At 45.0% G+C, this 17,851-nt stretch overlaps 1 protein-coding gene across 1 annotated transcript in view; it reads left to right on the top strand.

The window, feature by feature from the left end:
• The window catches only part of CGN (cingulin), a 251,828-nt gene that overhangs the window by 46,586 nt on the left and 187,391 nt on the right, over window positions 1-17,851 (top strand). The gene's annotated exons all lie outside the window — the stretch shown is intronic.

Genomic DNA, 17,851 nt, shown 5'->3' with positions numbered 1-17,851 from the left:
GCCCATAGGAATGAATGGGAATTGCGAATTCGCAATTTGAAATCGGAATTCAACAAAGCATTTCAAGGGTGGAGAGGGGGGTCCAAATGACCCCCCCTGCACCCATGACATGCACTTTTACCTGTAAGTTACATACACACATGTCCTAAGGACATGTGTGTCTGTAACTTAACAGTTTAAAAAATGCATTTTTGTGCGTTTTTAAACAATTTTGCAAATTACCACGAGGTTCAACTTCGTGGTAATTTGCACTTGCAATTTGTAAAATCGCAAATGTTTTGAGAATGATGCATTGCATTTAAGGAATCGCAAATTTGCGATTCCTTAAAAGCAATCGCATTTTTGGAATTCGCTAAAAATAGCGATTTTCCAAAAATGCTTGATGCATCCCAGAAACCAATTTAGGAAGTGCAAACGGCCGATTTTTGCGATTCGCACCGTTTGCACTTCCTAAAAAGGTTGATGCATCTAGGCATTAGTTCTTTCTAAAGACCATCCTGTGGTTAATGGAAATAGTCATCCTTTGGTCGAAATGAAGTTAGTTCTCAAGTAAAGTATGGTTGAGTGAAGCAGAGTGGAACAGTCAGCAAATCAAACTCCCGTTAGCGTTCGTTTGGAAGTTCACTTACAATTTGTGTTGACTAACGTTTGAATTTACGCAGGATTAAAACCATGTATGTGCAGAGCTCTCAAGTTTTCCTGGTCAGTGCACGAGTATTGCTTTTAGTCCAGGTTTATCTTTGCAGTCTGGGATTTGGAGTCCTGTTTGTCATCTTTTAAAAGTAGGACTACCAAGATCCGGAATGTGAAGTATATTTCTGTTTGGGATGAGCTACTCGTGCATGGAAATGGGAAATCTTCAGAGCTGTAGTGGGGATATTCCACAATTTTGTTGGCTTTGCATGTTTACATGTTTTCCACACATGCAGTGACTGTAATGAACCTTATTCGTGAGTGAGTTGTGCTTTTTAATGATTTTATGTACTGCAAGTTTTGTTAAGATGTAGTTTTAAAGTCCCAACATGGTTCTAAGATGCCTTTTTTCCCATCCTTTCCCAGTTCACTGTTTGCCCTGGCTCTCTTGTTGATTTGGACTTACTAACACAGAAGTCATTGGTTATGTTGCTGTGCTGTGCCAGTGTGTTTAAACCAAGTTGTTTCATGTTAACTAGTTGCTAATCTCTCGGCACTTTTAGCCGATTTTGGATGTCAAGGTTACGTCCTGAACACTCGTTCTGTTTTCGCCAACAGGCAGCGAATGATCTGACCCGCCCCTTTGTACTTGGCCCTAGGGAGTTGATGCCCACAGTTTAGCTTATGCAATCATACAGGGCACAATTCCAGCTAAAGTCTTGCCCAAATGCAGCTGTGCAGTCTCGAGTACACTTTCCTTGTGGGGTCCTTCCTAGTGATCTAGGCTAGGCTTTCCAAAGTCAGTCCTGGAGGGCCGGATCTATGCCAGATTTTTAGCTTATCCCCATTTAGATGAATGTAGTGATCTAAAAAACTGCTTGGATCCGGCCCTCCAGGATCGACTTTGGAGAACACTAGGCCATGGCCTCTCTCTGGTAAATGTATGCGTCTCTTACAACGTGTGGCTCGGACGTTGTGCTCTTTTGTTCTATCTTTAATTAAATACTTTATTCAACCCTTTCAGCTTGCGTTTACCAAAAATTACAAGAAACGTGGAAAAAAAATTGCAAATAAAAACGTATTCAGTTAATTCTGGGAAATGAAAGACCTTTTATGCTATTATGTGTGCGAGTATGGGTTGTACTGCTCCTGACCTTGCTGTACTTGTCCTTGGGTGAAAAGCAAGCACTGTTGTTTCCTGTGCCGCTTCTGCACTGAGAGCCCCTTGTACTCCTGCTGCTTGTTGCGCGTGAGAGATATGGTCATTCAACCCTATCAAATGTCTGCTCCACGTTCCAGTGGGCGTATGGCTACCTTTTCGTTTTCTCTCTGCCCATTCACACATTAGGTGATGTTCTTAAGACTGCTTAGTTTAGACTGAAAGGCGGGGGTTCAGCTTCAGTAGAATGCCGGCAATAAAAGGCCAACCCACTAATCCACAGGAAACCTGGTTCACACCTACCTGCATTGAAGACAGTGGAGTAAGGTCAGGGCAAGTAATGGCTGCTACTGGCCTTCTGACACGGCATTCCAGTTTTTCTGTTTCGCCTGTTAATTTAGAACATACCACCCCCAGAGGGTGGAAGGTTCTAATGACCTAATAGCTCTTATGCCTCTGGCTGTTCTAGGTTCTATCCTGCAGCGCGGGCTTATAACTCTGGTTTAGCCCTGTCTGTAGCCCATACTTTCCTGTCCTGCAGATGGGCACATTTAGTGAATTTCCTCCCTTCTCACCTGGGTAGCACCTAAATTACCATCTTTGACTGACTGTTTCGTTGCTTCCAGGTGGATTCAGCGCCACTATTTTTGAGATCAGGATAGTTCTGAAGAACAGATGTCTGGTTAAACTGCAGTGATTTGTCCTTGATCGAGAAAATCTGAAGTGTTAATTAGTGCTTATGTTTCCCAGTGCTTCTGTTGGCCTAATAGATATGCTTGCTTGAACAAATCTGAGCATGTCTCTGACCCTCAGAATGGCACCCACACATATGCATAGTACCTCTTCTGTAATTGTGCACACTTGCACCCTTCATTTCTTGACCACCTCTTTGAGCTTAGGCGCATATACTGCTGGCTACACCGCAATATCTAACCTACGTTTCATCCCCTATCTATAGCACAGCACCCACCTCCAAAACCTGCACTCACGTGCTATTGGCCTCCATTCAGCTGACCCATTGCCATGCTAAAAATACCGACACATTATCCCAATACAAAATTTCCATCTCCTGCATCTACTGTCTCGATAATCCATCAGGGGCTGCTTGTATAGCGCAGCTACTCACCCCTGAGGGTCTCAAGGCGTTTTCATTATTTCCGCAAAGTAGCTGGAGCATCTCTCATGTGGTCACCCCAACTACACGCTCTGATCTTACCAGTACACTTCTCATTAACACATACGTGCACCCGCGTGCCTCTTGGCACTAGATTAAGCAGAGTGCCATATTAACCTTGCCGCCGCAGTGCGGCGGTTTAGCGCAGTGGGCGGGGCCGCGACTGCCAACGAACTTGCGCAGCGCTACAGAGGTAGTGTGCAGCACTATGGAGGTAGTGCGCGGACGGCCGTTGGCCATCAAAAGCAGCGAAGGGGTTAACAAAAAACTGTTACAAATTGAAGGCCTGAATTAGAGTTTGGTGGCTGGGATACTCCATTACAAACGTGCAGGATATCCTGACCGCTGTATTATAAGTGCTGTCGGCTACAATGTACTTGTAATACAGCGAACTGGCTATTGGTCGTGTTTGTGGCGGAGTAACCCACCGGCCAAACTCTAAACTTTAACTAAGATGCTATACAACTCGGCTAAAAAGATTTACAAAGCCAATACCTTGCGTACGCAGTGGCATAGGAAGGGATGGGGTGCGGTGGGTGCCGGCCGCCCTGGCTGTCATCACTGAGGGGGTGACAAAATGGCAAAAATATGTGTTTAAAACACATATTTTTGCCATTTTGTCAAGCTGGGTGTGACAAGAAATTTTCCGCACCAGGTACCACCTGACCTTGCCACGCCACTGTGCGTACGCGATATCTTTTGGTTTTGCCAATGCTTTTTCTGAATAGTGTATACATCTCAAACTGTATGCACCCACTATTTACTGTAAACACCGTAAATGCTGGCAGGGGATTGTTTCTGTTTATATTAAAACTGTGTGAACTGGGGCGCGTCTGGTTTCTTTTTATTTCCAGGACTGTGAGCTTCAAACCATGGCTGCTGCTCTGACCAGGACCATGGAGTTTAGGAAGTCCAAAGAGAGCGGGATTTAGCGTGAGACCCACCTGTCTTGCCCTGCTCGTGGGGAACGGCTGCGTTTACATTGCTAGGATGTGCAGTCACGTGCATAGAATTTTCCAAGCAGGATGTAATCCTCTCATAATTGCACCCAGCAGAAAAACAATCCTGAAACGGTCAATTAAAACTATATTTATATTGCTGACATGCTTGGATCAGCTTGTGCAATAAGCCTCTCCTGTTTCGAAGGCTTTTTATTTCTCTGGTTTACAAAGGAGCGGTCAGTTTACCAAGGTGTTCAGGCCTTTCTGGTAGTTTCAATCGGTTTATGTACTAATCCAGACATGGAGGCCAAAACCAAATCCGGATTGTTTAATCGGCTTTTAACTCCGAATGAGGAAGTACAAGTTAGTTTGTCAATGTAATGAAAATAATTTGTGCTGCTATTTCCATTGGTCCAAGGGTCAAAGTGATCGGTGTCTTCCCATATTGGTCCTGCATCATCCTTATTGAATGAAATATCGCGACCCGCCAAAGTTTCTGTGCTCTCAGAAATTGTTTTTTTGTCCCTTGTTTGGATTTTGTGTTTGTAAACGGGCGGCGAGCCCGGTGAAGGAGAGGATTTAGGACAATGTTTTCAGTCTCTGTTGCCATGTGCGTGGGGAATGGACATTTCTTCAGGAAAGCTGGTCAAGCAATTCTTCCAGAAACATTGGATGCACAGTCTAGAATAGAGATCACCTTACTAGATCACCAGTCCAAAAATTTATCCTCCGAGAAACACAAAGTTGGCTCTTCAGGACACGGGTTCTTCTTTGAGAAACATGGGAACAATGGCAGACACAGGTTCTCCTTCGGTATACATGGGAACTGCGAGAAGCTGGCCTGGTATATAATGTCCACCTATGTAAGTGGGCACCTTGCATTAATCGAGGCAACCCTTATGGTGATTTTAGCTGTCTTAGACCATCGAAAGCTCTCTAACTGGTAGCTGTGGAGAGCAGCCTCCAGGCTTAGTTTAGAAGGAGTGTAAAGCAGCTTGTTTTACCAGACTACAATCTTATATGTATAGATTAAGTGAAAAAGAACCACACAAGGTATTTATAAAAATATGTATTTATTACCTAATGCATACAAATATCTCCTACCCGGAGATCTGCAAAATGCACACAATACTTTGTAAAGAAATCAGGTAAATAGCACAGAATACATAGTGGACCTTGAGGGGGGGAGGAACCATATACTAAGAAAGTGGTATAAGAACCATGACTCGGATCAAGACAAAGTCAAAAGGACGTAGAAGTGCTGGGGACCCAAGGAACCACCCAATATGAGTGACTAGGAACCCTACCGAGTGCGTGTGCAGTGTGGGAACATGACTTTGGGCTCTGTACAAATCAACGTGTAAGTCGCGGTTGGAATTTTAAAGATTCCCAGTGGACCCTGAAGAAAGCCTGTGGTAGGTAGAAGGTTGGAGAGCCACCCCACCCATGGATACCCTAGTACCCATGTTACCTACATCAGGGAAGCTGGGTGCATAGAGGTGTCGGAAACCTCTGTCGAACCCAGTGGAAGACTTCAGGAAAGTGCTGCTGCTGAAGAAGGAGAAAGTGTCAGGTGGAATCCGAAGGTGGATTGAAGTTGATAGGTACCTGCAAGCAGAGGGGATAGAGTCTGTCACTTAGGAGTGACCAGCAGATCTGGAAGACGAATGCCCACCAATGTCGGGAGTTGCAGGAGAGTTGACAATGACCTCGACTCTGCAGCTGTGAGGACCAGGCGATGCTGAGGAAGACCAGGAGCTGGGCACGAGCTGTCCCACAACGGATGTCCAGTGCTGAGGGGTCGTTGTCCAGCGGGAGCACCAACAAGCCTTGGCAAATACAACCAGTGCAGTAGTCGAGGAAGGTGCAATGTCGGGACCAGGAAGGTCATGGGGACACGCCACAAGTAGGAGAGTCTGGCAGACCCTGAGCAATCGGGGAAGCCCAAAAGAAGCAAAGATGACCCTCAACAGGACCCACAGGCCAAAGGCACTGTAGTCGCAAGAGGACCTCGAGCAGCTCACCAAAAGATGCAGGCCAACGCGCAAATGATGCAATGCGAACGAAGACTTTGGTCACCAGAGGTGTGTGTGGTGGGGCTACTTGGAGCCCCAAGATCTTGGTGGAAGGAAGCCAACAAACCTTTCCAACTGCAAGTCGGCACAGTGCACAGGGGTTCGGTTTCTGCGGCTCTCATGATGGATACTAGCCTCAAACTTGAGAGGGCAGAGCAGGCCTTGAGAGCTGTGGAGAGCCACCACCTGTGTTCCAGAACCTTTCGTAGTCCGGAGGAGCTCAGGATCAGCAGCCTTGTCATCTTAGTTGCAGTGCATGTGAATGCAGGAAAGTGACTCCTTCACTTCAAGGGAGATTTCTTCAGGTGTCCTTGATGCCCACAGGCCTTGGAAGATTCCTGTATGGTGCACAGACGATGCAGTAGAATGGAAGAGAGACTTAGTCAAGCCTAAACGAAGTCCAAAGTGCAGAGACTGTAGAAGTTGAAGTGGTGTCTGACTTGAATCTTGTCCCACAACGAATGTAAGGACCCACCCTCAGGTAAGCCCTTAAGCACCCTAAGGAAAGGGTTGGGACGTTTCAGGGGACCCTCTCAGAGGACGGTCTGGACAGGGGGGGGTTACTCCCATGTCCTTTGTCCAGATTCGCGCCAGAGCGGGAACCAACGGCTCCCAGAGCTGGTTTGAGCTGAACTATGCACGGGGACACCAAATGTGCCCCTCATGCAGACTTAGCAGCTTTGGCAAGCCCACCCACCCGGTCTCAATACACTAAATCCTGTCTGGGAGGTGCCTTCCCGTGCTCGACCTTGGCTCAGCAGCAGGAGGGCAGAATCGTGTCTCTGGTCTGCAGCAACCATTTTGTGCTGTCTGGGTCTAGAAGGCTGGCACCAAGAACACTGAGAGCCTAACGGAGGGCTCTTCCAGTGCTTCGAATCATACCTCCCACACAGTTTATGGTGTAGGGGTATGATTCCAACATGTTTGATACCAAACATGATAAGATTTGTTTCAGCCAATTTTGAAATGGTCATCACTTAATTATGCGGTGCCCCTCTATATAGTATATGGCTGTTTCACTTACAACCTGGGAGAATGGACGTAGTAGGGGTGTCCTGCTCATGCAGGGGCACCCTCACACTTGGAACCAAGCCCCCTGCCTTCAGGATTGCAAGGGCCTGCTATAGGGGTGACTTATAGGTTTTAAGTGCAGGGACCCTGGATATAGTGGTGCTAGCACCAGCTTACACGGGCTGCAATGGCAAGCCGGTAGTTCCGTTTTGAATGGTCTCCCATGGGTGGCATAATGCATGCTGCAGCCCATGGGGGACCTCCGGGGTACCTATGCCCTTGGTACCTTAGTACTGTATTCTAGGGTCTGATAAGGGTACTCCAGTATCCAATCTGGGCTGTACTTAAGTACTTTACAAAACAATTTAAGGAAGAAAGCATATAGACTGGGGTCCTGATTAGAAGGATCCCATTCAGACTAGTCAGTAATAGCTTAGCACCAGGCAAAAAGTGGAAGAACCCATAAAAGCAGATCCTACTTTCCTAAGGGAACAATGGACGCCACTGGGTCCCCTTAGTCAGACATGGGAACAATGGCAGAAACTAGTTCTCCTTTGAGAAACATTGGAACAATGGCAGACAAAGGTTCTCCTTGGGCATACATGGGAACAATGGTAGATACTGGTTCTCCTTGGGCATACATGTGAACAATGGCAGACACTGGTTCTCCTTTGACATAAATGGGAACAATGACAGACACAGGTTCTCCTTGGAAAGGCACAGGATTCATGGCAGACACTGGTTCCTATTTAGGAAACATGTGAACAATGGCAGACGCTGGTTCGTATTTGAGAAACATGGGAACAATGGCAGACACTGGTTCTCCTTCAGGAAACATGGGAACAATGGCAAACACTGCTTCTTATTTAAGAAATATGTGAGCAATGGCAGACACTGGTTCGTATTTGAGAAATATGGGTAGAATGGCAGACAATGGTTCTCTAAGAAATATGGGAACAATGGCAGACAATGGTTCTTATTTAACACCTTGGCTGCTAGGTGTTTTCCCCTCCTATGCTGACTTTTCGTCGTCATTCTTACTAATCATGACGAGCTCAGCTCGTCATCAGCACAGCTCAACCGTGCATCATGACGAGCTGAGCTCGTCATGAGCATGGAAAGGGTTAAAAATATGGGAACAATGTCAGACACTGGTTCGTATTTGAGAAACATGTGTACAATGGCAGACACTGGTTTGTATTCGAGAAACATTGGAACAATGGCAGTCACTGGTCTGTATTTAAGAAACATGGGAACAATGGCAGACACTGGTTCTTATTTGAGAAACATGGGAACAATGGCAAACACCGGTTCCTATTTGGGAAACATAAAAACAATGGCAGTCACTGGTTCTTATTTAGGAAATATGTGAACAATGGCAGGCACTGGTTCGTATTTGAGAAATATGGAAACAATGGCAAACACCGGTTCCTATTTGGGAAACATAAAAACAATGGCAGACAATGGTTCTTATTTAGGAAATATGTGAACAATGGCAGGCACTGGTTCGTATTTGAGAAATATGGAAACAATGGCAAACACCGGTTCCTATTTGGGAAACATAAAAACAATGGCAGACAATGGTTCTTATTTAGGAAATATGTGAACAATGGCAGACACTGGTTCGTATTTGAGAAATATGGAAACAATGGCAGACACTGGTTTGTATTTGAGAAACATGGGAACAATGGCAGACACTGGTTCCTATCTGGAAAACATGGGAACAGTGGCAGACATGGGTTCTTATTTAACCCCTTCGATGCTGATGACGAGCTCAGCTCGTCATCAGCCACGGTGGTCGTGTGCTGATGACGAGCTGAGCTCGTCATGAATATATGGAAACAAGAGTTTTCCAGCACAGGGGAAAAATGACCACAGCAGCCAAGGTGTTAAGAAATATGGGAACAATTGCAGACACTGATTCTTATTTGAGAAACATGGGAACAATGGCAGACACCGGTTCCTATTTGGAAAACATGGAAACAGTGGCAGACACTGGTTCTTATTTAAGAAATATGGAAACAATGACAGACACTGGATCTCCTTCAAGAAACATGGGAACAATGGCAGACAATGGTTCGTATTTAAGAAACATGGGAACAATGGCAGACAATGGTTCGTATTTAAGAAACATGGGAACAATGGCAGACACCTGTTTGTATTTGAGAAACATGGGAACAATGGCAGACACTGGTTCCTATCTGGAAAACATGGGAACAGTGGCAGACATGGGTTCTTATTTAACCCCTTCGATGCTGATGACGAGCTCAGCTCGTCATCAGCCACGGTGGTCGTGTGCTGATGACGAGCTGAGCTCGTCATGAATATATGGAAACAAGAGTTTTCCAGCACAGGGGAAAAATGACCACAGCAGCCAAGGTGTTAAGAAATATGGGAACAATTGCAGACACTGATTCTTATTTGAGAAACATGGGAACAATGGCAGACACCGGTTCCTATTTGGAAAACATGGAAACAGTGGCAGACACTGGTTCTTATTTAAGAAATATGGAAACAATGACAGACACTGGATCTCCTTCAAGAAACATGGGAACAATGGCAGACAATGGTTCGTATTTAAGAAACATGGGAACAATGGCAGACAATGGTTCGTATTTAAGAAACATGGGAACAATGGCAGACACCTGTTTGTATTTGAGAAACATGGGAACAATGGCAGACACCCGTTCCTGTTTGGAAAACATGGGAACAATGGCAGACACGGGTTCTTATTTAAGAAACATGGGAACAATAGCAGACACTTGTTCTTATTTGAGAAACATGGGAACAATGGCAAACACTGGTTTGTATTTGAGAAACATGGGAACAATGGCAGACAATGGTTTTTATCTAAGAAATATGGGAACAATGGCGGACAATGGTTCTTATCTAAGAAATATGGAAACAATGACAGACACTGGTTCTCCTTCAAGAAACATGGAAACAGTGGCAGACACTGGTTCTTATTTGAGAAATATGGGAACAATGGCAGACACCGGTTCCTATTTGGAAAACATGGAAACAGTGGCAGACACTGGTTCTTATTTAAGAAACATGGGAACAATGGCAGACACTGGTTCCTATTTGGAAAACATGGAAACAATGGCAGACGCTGGTTCTTATTTAAGAAACATGGGAACAATGGCAGACAATGGTTCGTATTTGAGAAACATGGGAACAATAGCAGACACTTGTTGTTATTTGAGAAACATGGGAACAATGGCAGACACCGGTTCCTATTTGGAAAACATGGAAACAGTGGCAGACACTGGTTCTTATTTAAGAAACATGGGAACAATGGCAGACAATGGTTCGTATTTGAGAAACATGGGAACAATGGCAGACACTGGTTTGCATTTGAAAAACATGGGAACAATGGCAGACACCGGTTCCTATTTGGAAAACATGGGAACAGTAGTAGGTAGCTGCTTTTTTACGCTCTTGTAGTGTGGAAAAGAGGTTCAGTAGACTAAAGAGAAGAGCGACTTGACACGTGACTAATTCACTCATAAAAAGTGTCAGAAGTAAAGGCACAATAATGCCTTCATGATCAGGCCTGACCGGAGAGCACTAAAGATGAAGTACAGAATCTCGAGGCTCATAATTATTCAGTAATAACACACAAGGGCTTTTATGGTGCATGAGGTAAGCTGGAATAGCTTTAACTATCAGTTTGTGAAAGAAAGGCAAAACAAGGGGGTAATTATAGCTGCTGTATTGGTGTACATTGCGTGGCATGTACCCTGTTGATGTAGGGGTGGATCATGGTCTTTAGTGCTTTAATTTGTGATCCCTCAGTTTCGAATGTGTTACGGATATGAGGTTACCTGTCCTAGCCACGTATATGCATGGGTGTCTCTTTTGCCAGAAAATCTAGGGTTGTCCCCATTGTTTTAGGATGCGTCAGTGTCCGTGATCCGCTGCGTTGCTACTTGCAGGTTTTGCACTGTTTAAATAATCTGGAGTACTGATTGCCCAATCACAATGAGATAGTCCCACCCCATTCACATTGGCAACATGTATCTACCGACATTGTAGGAATGCGGTGTAGATGAAGCTGTAAAACACCAGAGTCCATCTCCCCTTTGTAGTGACAGTCTGAACCCCCTTGTGCTATTTTACGGTGCAAGTATGAAGTGCAAAAGTAATGTGTTTCATCCCATCATATCTCTGTTCATAAGCCATGTCCTGCTCTCATTTTATTTGCACTCTTTCCTATCTTGCCGTTTGCCCTTCCTTTAATCAAAAGAGGAGACCCTAAAAGCCAAAGTAAATAAGCTCTCACGTCCATCTGCTCACCTGTAAACCAGTTAAATGTGGATGTCACATGAATTCTTGTTGTTGACCCATTCATACTTGTGCCGGTTTTATTCTGTCGGGTTGTGCCAGGGTAAGAAACCTGAACCTGCCTCATTATGTTGCATCAATTGTAGTATAATTCGTTTTACGTGTGAAATAGGTGTCCAGATAATGCATTGACTGTGCTTTGTTTCCGCTTTGATCTCTTCTTTGAAGCAGTGGCTCGGGTCTCTGATTAGAGGTTCCTTTCCAGTTGACTCTGCAGCTTACCATGTCTGTTTGATGGCATTACTCAGTGGCTTACAGGAATACGTGTTTTGTCTACGAATTTTATTATTTACAGTCTTATTTGATTATCCTTTTGTTTGCACTTGCAATTGGTTGTAGGAGCAGCACCCCAGTGTTGCTATATTCACAGTTGTAATGCGAAACAAGTTCATTAGAAACCGTCAATTTACTGCTGTCTAGCTACGAGGCGTGTGGTATCCAAAATTCCATTAAAGTGGTCATTCAATGGATGATGGAACCGTAAATCCAAAAACCCAATCTGACCTCAACGAACATTCTAGAAAGCCTATTATTGGTGAAGTTTAGTGATGCGGGACTGCACAAAGAGAACCGTTTTGAGATCTCACAAAAAAAGTTGCTTGCAAAAGATTTAGTTTACCAATAGAGACGTTGAGCCCGCCCATTGCTTACAATTTGTTGGCTTCATTGTCACTCTGAGGTGCTGTCTCATAATTGACCAGAGTGTGCCAGTTTCACTTATTCTTTTGTTCCCTCCAGTAATCCGTGTTGCCCAACCCCAATTGGCATAACACCGTTTTTTTTTAAAAATGGCATTGTCATTTATAATGACAATAGCTTAATCTCTCGCAAATGCGAGACCTATTGCATTTGCACACACACAAAGCCACCCACACACACATACAGAGCCACCCACACAGAGCCACCCACCCACAGTCACCCCCACACACTCACAGAGCCACCCACACAGAGCCACCCACACACACACCCGGAGCCCAACACACACCCGGAGCCCAACACACACACGGAGCCCAACACACACACAGAGCCCAACACACACAGAGCCCAACACACACACAGAGCCCAAGACTGGCCCAACACTATATGTAGTTGGAAAGAAAAGTGAGATCAATATCAAGCACACTGAACTTTAAAGACAGGTTGTCACTCACAAAGCCTTAAGGACACTAGTTCACAAACTGACCCACTTTCAAAATCCATACAAATCCCCACAGTAATGCACACAACCATCCTCATCCACCATAGAGCCAAAGCATACTTGCACCAACGGCAATGCCCTTCTTAACACTGGTAAAATCCTTTTTAAGGTTCTTCCCCCAATAGGCCCCACATCAACTTAAGTTGCTCCTTATGATGGCACCATATCATCCTTAATTATTCCCCGAATTGATCTCTGGTCTGGCATTTTGGCCTTTATTTAATTAAGGCGTTTCGTGACTCTTATACTTGTGCACCCGAGGTCTTCTTGGGTTTCTACTTGCGTTGGCTATGTGCCTTACAATGGCAGGTGGTGGTCATTTTGCTTTGGAGTCATATTGTCTGGCATCCATCCTTGATATCAAGCATTAAATTATCTTTGCAAAGGAACCATGCTGATATTCTTGTTTACTCAGTTAGTGAAATGATTTCTAGATCAGAAGTAGGTCTCCAGGTTCATCCTGCCAATAGCACTTTGGTTCTACATTTGTTGTTTCCCCAAATGGAACAGTATTTTAACGCTCTTCATAATAGCACTATACAATCACCTTGCCACGCAAAGAGGAAGTATTTTGATTTCAGATTCCGGGAATTATTGAACCATTGGAAACCGGACATTATTTTACTTAAATAGAATAAAAATATTGAAAGACCTTCGTAAGCGAGGCACAACGTATGGAAAACAGAACACCCTGGCTTTGGCTTCTCGTCATTTACAGGAGATGATGAGTTTAGGGACACCAATGCTAATGCATGCTAAATAAATTAATAATTTCCCTCACTCCTCAGTTTTTCGGTCTATTTAACATGCAGATGGGGCCGTGCAGTTCTGTATCAGGAAGAAACAGCAAGTGAACCATGCAGAATATAATAGGCCACCACTCAAGCCAAGCAGATGTCAATGCAAAGACAGTCAAGATACCTCCTTCAGGCACAAACTGATGTGTAATAAAAAAAGGTGTATGTGCAGGGACAGCAGTATCAAAAACAGCCTATAGTATAGACTTCATCCAGCAACATGGATTAAAGTTCTTCCATGGAAGGAGAAGGAAAGCACTTGCCAAGTGTATTTATGTATCAGGTGAGGCAATCCGGGACTCATGATTTACAAACCAACTTTCACAACTTGTGTTATAGTGTAGCACTACTATAATTGGAAGCATCAGCAAAGCCAATAGTCTTGCCTTTTGCCAGCCAATTCAGGCTTACTAGATTTTCCAATCCTATTTGGCAATCCTATTTAGCAATGGTAAAAAAAACACAAATAAAAATAAAGCATTAAAACTAGACACTACGACGGCCCAGCATATTTACCTACATGTGCACCCTTAGGTGCGCACACACGTGATAACAGATGCCAATTGTATTTACTGTTCCAAAATGGGTGGATGCCAATCATGGGGCTGGGGGGGAGGGAGATTGCACAAAAAGCTTATTTTGAAAAAGAAGGCGCTTGGGAGCAGATTGTAGTTGCAAGGTTCACACCCCTCACAAAAAAAAGTGATGGAGAAGTGAAAATGAAGTAGGTGGACTGGATGGGGGAGAGAATAAACGCCAAGTGGCGCAAACTATGGGAAACGGGTAGGAACGGAGAAGTGGGGACTTAAAATAAAGGTAAACCCTAGAAAACTATAATCAAAATAAGGTTGTGCTTACATGTAGGTCTTGTGAAAGGGTATTTTTTTCCTTTCCCGAAAATCAATGCCAACTAGTTCTCCCCCATGGAAAGACAGTTCACGTTTCACCCCGTCCCTCACCCAAACCTCATCAAGTTGAAACCCCAGGAATGAGACAGCTGCATAGACTTTACGGCTAGCAGCGCCGCACCCCCCCCCCCGCCCCACCTCCCCCGAAGCCGATCAGAAATGGACTCTGAGACATCCTAGAAGCCACGCAACCTCATCAAAATAGGGGATGTGGTAGTAGATGCTGACAAAATTGCATATCTTCTAAATCTAATAAAAAACGAATGTGTGTTTTCTTTCACAGGGCTCATCCTTTGTTCCAGAAAAAAACAGCTACATAACAGTTCCTCTAATGTGCAATGCGACATTTACTTGGGTTTCTTTAGTGACCTATACATTCTCCCGGAGGAGCTATTTCCACCATCCGCCATTTTAGAAACTGAAGCCAGACTTGCAATGGTGTATCGTTCGTCTTAGGTCGGGCAACAACAGAGTCCATTTTAGTACAGTTTAAGGTACAACATTACGACTTGGAATGCCATAGTCGCTTCAGATAACGTTTCTTCTTCTTTTCCTCCGATTTTCTGAAATATAAAAACGTATAAAGTTCTTTTAAAATACAGAAGTATTTATTGGTGATTCCATATTTCTAGCGTGCTGCAGTGTTAAAATGGACATTTAATATTCAAATAAGTTGTCGGGTGTTCTAGCTGCGCATGACCCCCCCCCTCCCAATAACACAACACTGAGCAGATAGCTGCTGTTAAAGAGAATTTGTTTGGACACAAGTCCTTCTTCCATTACGGTGGCGAGTCCGTGGCGCAGTTCGAGGCGTTACCAGCCACCTGAATTGCTTTTCCCGCCTCTGCTGTACCGGCCGGCTTGAGTTGTGTTTTTTTTCTGGAGGAGGAGATACGATGAGGGCTGTACACGTACGTTTTTCTTATGATCTAGAGTTTTTCCTTCCACAAAAGCATTGTTAAATTACCTTGCAGTTAGGCTGTTGTTTGTCTGCAGACGGTGGTGTATGGAGACTTGGAATTCTTGCGAAGGAAGCGGTGAATGGACTGAGTACGGTTAAAGTCTCTCGCTACTAAAATACCTATTTATATTACCCTGCCCGAACACGCCTGCTCTCTCCTTTTAAATATATATATCATTTTTTTTTAACCACTGCATAACATGCCCACTAACTGAAAAAGGAAATGAAGCACTCACCGGTCTCGGACGTTCTCCCTTGCTTCTCTCCGTAGAAATGACTCTCAGAAAAGCCCCGTCATTTTCGGATTAGGGGGCGTGTTTTCTTTCTTTCCTCTTCCCATTGTCTGGAATGTAAAATTCCAGCCAATGGGAAGAGGAGAGAAAGAAAACAGAAAGAAGCGAAAAAACACGCCCCCGAATCCGAAAAAGACGGGGCTTAAACGGAGTGAAGCCCCTCTCCTCCAATGGCTGGCCAGCATTTACGAGGCCAGCCAATGGAGAAGAGGGGCAGGTTTAAGCCCCCATACTGTAGACATAAAGTCTCGGAGCTAGACTTTGCAAGCGCAGCCTTCGCTAGTCCGAGACCTAAAAAGTATGACTTGGTCAGTGCTGGTCATGTCATAGCACTTTTTTTCTAGCTTTTAGCCATGCTGCACCGCAGCTGAGCTGCTATACAACTTGGCTAAACATCTTTGGCCAAAACCAATAGCCCTCCCACAGGTGCGACCTATTGGCTTTGCCAATGCTCGTTTTTCTCTCTCTACTCTGATGGCCTGTTTAAATTTGCTAGTCTGGTGGAGGGTTGATAAGGAGGAGCTCTGACCTCTTGTCATGAGTACAGACTGTCAGTGTAGGCTTCGTCTCGGTGACTGGTCCAAGATGGGTTTCGGCTTACTCAAGGTTTGTGTGATACGTTGGACTCAGGGTGTCCGCAGTAAGACAATCTTGTTATTAAGAATGATATTAAGAATTACCATGTTGGGCCAGGGACCGTGTAACTGGTGGGTACGTGTGGCAATTGGCGGAGGCTCTGGTGCCGTGCTTCGGTCAAAGACTGCTATTTGAGCATGCGTGGACCAAGAGGCTGTTCCCTCTAGGTATATGGTCTATATCGCAAACATAACCGCAAGGCAGCGGAGCCTTCGGCTTCTTTGTGGTGTTGATCACTGTGGCGCTAGCCCTGGCATCCCCATGGCATTCAGCGCCTAGACGACCCTGGGCATTTGTGCGCTATATAAATGCACAAATCAAATCAATTCAAGCATTAGATCTCTCTTGGGTAAGGACTTACCAAGGGGAGGATTCATTTTATTGAACCCATGATTCTCCAATGGGGTAGAAACTATTGTCATCTAAAAACCACAAAAACATATTTGTTTTAGTTTCTAACGGCATGAAACCAGTCGGGCCGCTTCTGTGTCTCCAAACTGGGCAGCAGTCCTTGTGTGATTGCTTCTTCAGACCTGTCTCCACGGCAAATTCCTCGAGCGCCTCGCATGATTTCTAACCTGTCATCTGTGTTAAGGAAATCCCTGCCCGCCTCCCCTCACGGAGTTTACTTTCCGTAACACAATCGGCGAATAAACAATCATTACATTTGCACCAAAGATGAAACTGAACTGTCGCTGGCCAGGCGCCATCCTCGGGCTATTGTGTTGAGGATAAAGAGCCGCACCATGGGGCTGAAGTGATTACCGTGTACCTGCTTCAATTATCTGTGAAGAGAAGAAGTGCTTAGACGAACTGAGCATTTCTTGAAGCGCTAGGTAACAAACATGGTGGGTGGTGGGGGTTGTCATCCCTCGCTCATTATTAGTTTTCTCCCCATCCCCTCCATCTATTCTGACCTCTGCAGAGTGCACGTGTTTGGGAATAACAAGCCTGCACCTTTCAGCGTTCATGCTTCCTCAGTGGATACATTCTTAATCTGGCAGCACGATGGATGTAGGCAGAGTCACACTTGGTTGGTGTCCGAGGGACCGAACGTGAACTTTCATTTCTCAGAGCAGAGTTTGCAGGAGATCATTGCTAAATGAAAGACGTGACGACATCGGACGAGCTGCTAAAACCCTAAAATAGTTTCACCGAGAGGCGACGCCGGGCTATTAAAGCAAGGTGTGGGCCACTTTTTAGGGCTGGGTCACAGCGACGCCGGGCCGCCAGACCTACTCGACGCGACGGGCGCGATGCGATCACTCACTGCTTATGTTTTGGGATCTGTGGGGGCTTCAGGGATCTCTCTGCTAACAAGAGTGGGGTGGGGACCCGTGGACAAGAGGCAGAGCGGACGGTTTGTAGCGCAGCCTCACTTTAGGATGGTACTGTGTGTTCACGGGTCTGCGGCAATAAACTGTGCCCAATTTCCACGCCACATGTTTAAATCTATAAATTGGTGTGGCCTAACGGCCTCAGCTGCTGACTTTCGCACGGGGGGAACCAGGTTCGAGTCCCGGAGTCAGTTCAAAATCATGTGATCCTGGGCAAATCACTTAAACTCCCCGTGCCTAAAAAAAGCAACAAAAAACCTGACCTTGTGTAATGTAATCTGGTGCTTCGCTCAGATGCCCTTGGACCAAAAACCGTGATAAATAAAACCTCCAAAAAAGGGCCAACTGAACCTTTCCTGCCTTAGTGTTATTGAGCGTAAC

The sequence above is a fragment of the Lissotriton vulgaris genome, chromosome 12 (genome assembly GCF_964263255.1).
Source record: "Lissotriton vulgaris chromosome 12, aLisVul1.2, whole genome shotgun sequence".
Taxonomy (NCBI): Eukaryota; Metazoa; Chordata; class Amphibia; order Caudata; family Salamandridae; genus Lissotriton; species Lissotriton vulgaris.
Note: the sequence above shows the minus strand (reverse complement) of the source record. Positions and strands in the feature narration are given on the sequence as shown.